The 5,102-nt window shown below is 39.0% G+C and overlaps 1 long non-coding RNA gene across 1 annotated transcript; it reads right to left on the minus strand.

Moving 5' to 3' along the window:
* Positions 1-4,546, minus strand: LOC116356846 (uncharacterized). The gene is made up of 3 exons (XR_004205140.1): positions 1,971-4,546; positions 1,607-1,860; positions 1-1,470 (listed from the first exon to the last, which is right to left on the minus strand). It is a non-coding gene; the product is annotated as an uncharacterized LOC116356846 (long non-coding RNA).
* Positions 4,547-5,102: the final 556 nt, after the last annotated feature.

Consider the following 5,102-nt stretch of genomic DNA (forward strand, 5'->3'; position numbering starts at 1 on the left):
TCTTTAAAAAACAAGGACATTTCTAAGTGACCCCACACCTTTGAACGATAATGTACATATCCTTAAAAATATGAGTAGAAAAGTGGCAAAAACATGTGCCAACTTAATTTACGTACATGTTTTCATGACTAGTTCCAATAGTTTACTTGTAAATGCTCAAAAATATATGGGTGTTCCCTGAAGTCTACTGATTACAATAATATATTATGTTTAGTTAAATCCCATATGTCCAGCAGAGAGACATGTGGCCCATTATAATGAGAGCTTTCAGTCTTTACAAAGTGAATAAAATAGTATATAAAGATGTCTAGCTATAGTGACATTGCAGATGTAATAACCTAATATACCACAGCGTTGTTGAATACTTGTTTCTGATTGGCTAGAACGGCATTCTAGAATGGACATTCGTTTTTTTTTCTTTTACAGTCGCTAGGACACATTTCTCAATACTTAGGAGAACTGTGTGAAGAGTTTTGAAAAAGTGACCTAACTAACTTTTAGCTTAGCACAGCAGTTAATTTCACATTCAAAATGCCCTAAAACTACCAAAACACTTCATACATGTCTTAAATCAACTCGTTTTTCCATAACACTAGCAAAGTTGTCACCCAACAAGCACACGTTGTCACTCATAAAACAATGACCTAAACAACAGGTAGCATTACACAATGTTTTCTTTACAAATCAAGAATGACAACTCTCTACATGATGCAATATGCTTCAATATGTTTTGTCATTTAATGGCATTTAGTGATTCCAAAATACAATAATTTGTATATACACCATCTACCAATACAGATACAGTAGCAATACTAGTCAACCCTGTCTTATGCATTTGGCCACAGGTTCTCATCCACGTCACATCTTATGTCATCTTGGGCAATACACCTAGGAAAGAATCATTTGGCATGCCTTGTCCATCCCTGGCAATCTTCTGCAGATATGTCCAGGCATCCAGCATTCATTGCATCCAGGAGGGACATTTGATCATGTGGATGGTGGTCATAAACCTTCCACCTCCATGAGGAAAATAATTCCTCTATGGGGTTGAGGAATAGAGAGTAAGGAAGGAGGAAAAGTGACATCATCCTGAGATGGGCTGCAAACCACTGTGACTGCACGGGAGTGGTGAAATGCCACCTTGTCCCATATAATTACAAACGTCGGCCGATTTCGCCTCACTGCAACCCTTTCCTCACCTGGCACGACCCTTCCATAGAGGTCACCCAGGAATGAAATGAGACGCTCGGTGTTGTATGGCCCAATTAGCGGTTTGTGTAACAACAATCCACCAGATGATATTGCTGCACACATTGTGATGTTGGCACCCCTCTGGCCTGGGACATCCACTGTGGCTCTTTTTCCAATCACATTCCTTCCTCACCACTGTGTTTTAGCCAAGTTGAAACCAGCCTCATCAACAAAGATGAATATGTGGGGTGTTTGCCTGGCTTCAATCTCCATGACTCTCTAAAATAAATCCACAAGGCAACATAAGAGTTAGACTATTACAGTAGTTTACATTATACCTTAAAACATGCCATTGTATGCCTCTGCCCTGTTTGGTTTTGTTCAACACCAGTTCTGTATTTTATAGTCATCTTACCTGGACTTATTGGTTTCTGAGTTGCTTGACTCATTCAGAGCTCCTCTCAAAGGGGACAGTGTACAACTGCTTCATCCTGACTTTATGTTGTTTCAGGACTCTAGAAATATTTGATATGCTTACATTGTCTGCCAACACTTGTCCCGAATCTGAGTTTTATTCAATTGTTTCTGATGACCATATCAACGATTGCAGTTTCCTGCCCAGCAGTGAAAATCCTACCTCTCCCACCTGTAGGAGGTAACCGTTGGGTACTAAGCAGAAATACAAAAACAATTACACACAAGTAGGTTAGGAGGCTTTGCTCAATTTACTTATGTAATGCGTAGTTCAGTCAGATGCCCTTGCAGAATGCACATCTTACCTGTTGTTTTGCCGGAAATTTCTCAGAATAGATGCCACTGTTGAGCTTTGCAGATTTGGCTGCACTCTCAGACCAGCCTCTCCCATTGATAGATCATGATTTAATACATGATCAATTATAGTAGCCCTAATCTCATTTGAGACTACAGCTCTTGATCTTCCTCTCAGTCTTCTTCCACCATGCATACGTACTCCTCTCCCAGCCACTTCTCTATCTCTGGCTGGGTCCATGTTAACATTACATCATTATTCCTAAAATGTCCCCTTTTGTATAGATGGTAATGTAATTGAATGACTAACAGGTGTTGGTGTAGGTGTTCAGCTACAATGGGAATCAGCTGTGGTTGGTCTAATTGTTTTGATAGTATTTCATTTTTTTAGATTTAGAATATATTTCAATACAGTATTACTGTAGAAATGTAGCAAATGTATGTCTTATTCAATTTTGTGGTTATTTTGGGTTTTGAATTTAAGTTTAATTAAAAAAGTATGTAAACATGTGTAAATTGTCCTGTAGGTACATAGAGTTTTGGTGGTGGTTGTCTGAGTGAGAAAAGAGTTCATGAAAATTGAAAGATGTAGTCATTGAATGCATTTTGTGCCAAAGCAATGAAAAATTATCCATAGTTTAGCCCACATAGACTGCTGTTATGCTCACTGTGTGAAGAGTTTTGAAAAAGTGACCTAAATATTGAGAAATGGGTCCTAGCGATTGTAAAAAAAAAACTGTAAAAACTGATTACGGGACAGTTGGAAAATATATTGGGACTCCATGCAATCATGATACGCCAATACGCACCTACACATGCATTCCGTAATTGCTACAAAGTTACAGAAAGCTAAACCAACAACTACACAAACTGAAATTGGTCCAAAGAGGAAAAAACGTAGCTAGCAAACTAGCTAGCGTTGATTTGTTTTGCCCACATATTTCTTTGGGTAATCTGATGACCTAATGTGTCAAGTGATGAACATGAATTTCTCTGGTCCCCTCCACTGCAAAAGCTGTCAAATCCTCCCACATGTTTCTAGTTTGACCAGCTGTTTTCAGCAACTGATATTTTGGAATTCGGTTGTCATATTGGGAGGTTTGCTAGCAACAAGCTATTTAGCTAGCTTCTAGCCTAGTGTTTGATATGCATTGCCATCTCTGCATAGTTAACAGTCAGTGTTGACGAGTGTCCTGACGAGAAGGCAAATGTTTCTACCGATGCCAGCATTATCAGTTTATTGTTATGGATGTATCCAAATAAATGTCAATAGAAAACAGCTACTTTGCTGTTATTCTGTCTGCAGAGGTCGAGACTGTTAACCTTGGCTAGCTGGCGAGATAACAGCAAGCAAGGGATAAGACCGTTGCCAGCGAGCATAGCAACGGAACATATAGAACGAACGTGTCTCAACCAAAACATGAGAAAGTATGAATTTGCTTATAAAAATTATAATATCAACAAAAAAAAATTATACTGGTAAATGTGGGCTTTCATATGGTTTCACTTGGCAACTGTCCTATAAGCATGATAACCACATTTGTTCTGGACATTAGTTTGGAAAAAGAAACTCCCATTATTTATCCCTTATGCTGCGTTTAGAGTAGACGAAGGACGCAAAAACTGTCATAACAGTCGGCATAACGGGACAAGAAAGCAAGACAGATGGTGACTGCAAAAGCAACCCAACACGAAAGCAAAGATTTTCATAACTAAATCTCAATGTTCTGTCTGTGACCACAGTAAACGTTGTTATGGTGATTTCAGTAAACAAACAGTGCAAATTAACCTCCGGTTGAAAACAATGCTGTGGCAGACGTCAAAAGTTTAAATATTTGTACTTTGGTGGAAAGACCCGTCTACCGTGGTAACTGACGGCATTCACCGCCAGCCTCAAGGGCATTTAACATTGTGCTCTCATTGAAAACAATGACATCCGGTTTGCCGTCTACCTTGTACCATGTAAACGTGGCATTACATTAAGTTTTCCAAAATGACCGCCAACCAGCTACATTGGTTCTAATTCGACAAGATTCACATGGCCATATCTCCATAAATAATTGGTACATTAAGCCAATGGTGGCTTAACATGCTTACGGTGGTGTGGAGAACACAAATGGACCCATGTATGGCTTATGTTTGTGTCCTTTAAACTTTATGCAGAAATGTGGTGGAAATGTCTCCTAAATTACTGTTCAGTCATTTGAATTTGGCTATAACTTTATTAGTAAGTGGTATATTAAGCCTAATGGTGATTTAAAAATGACAAGGTAATGTGGAAATGCTATCAATTGGATCATGTATATTTTGAAAAATAATAATGAAAATACGGCCCAAAATGCTGTACAAATCACATTTCTTGAAATTGACAAAATACAGAATATTATATTTTATACCATTGTAGTTAGTAGACTTTAGGGATCACCAATTTGACAGTTTTAAGTGTTTAAATGTAAAATCCTGAAAGTGCGGAAGAAAATAATGTTCAAGAATCTGTCATTTTGGTAGATTTTTGAACACTTTTTAACCACTTTTCTATAAAATCTTTAAAGGAAGTAGGTGCCAGGCATACAGGTTTGTGTCAACAACTGCAACACTGCTAGGTTTTTCACACTCAACAGTTTCCCAAGTGTCAAGAATGGTCCACCACCCAAAGGACATCTAGCAAACTTGACACAACTGTGGGAAGCATTGGAGTCAACAACACAGCGTTCCACAGCAACCCTGTGGAACGCTTTCGAAACCTTGTAGAGTCCATGACCCAACAAATTGAGGCTGTTCTGAAGGGGGGGAGGCTTCCCCAAACTGTTGCCACAAAGTTGGAAGCAAAGAATTGTCTAGAATATCATTTTATGCTGTAGTGTTAAGATTTCCCTTCACTGGAACTAAAACAGCCCCAGACCATTATTCTTCCTCCACCAAACTTTACAGTTGGCACTATGCATTTGGGTAGGTAGCGTTCTCATGGCATCTGCCAAACCCAGATTCGTCCATTGGACTGACTGATGGTGATGCGTGATTCATCACTTGACCCAAACTGCTACAGACCTATATCTATCCTACCGTGCCTTTCTAAGGTCTTCGAAAGCCAAGTCAACAAACAGATTACCGACCATTTCGAATCTCACCATACCTTCTCTGCT

Source organism: Oncorhynchus kisutch, linkage group LG24 (genome assembly GCF_002021735.2).
Source record: "Oncorhynchus kisutch isolate 150728-3 linkage group LG24, Okis_V2, whole genome shotgun sequence".
NCBI lineage: Eukaryota > Metazoa > Chordata > Actinopteri > Salmoniformes > Salmonidae > Oncorhynchus > Oncorhynchus kisutch.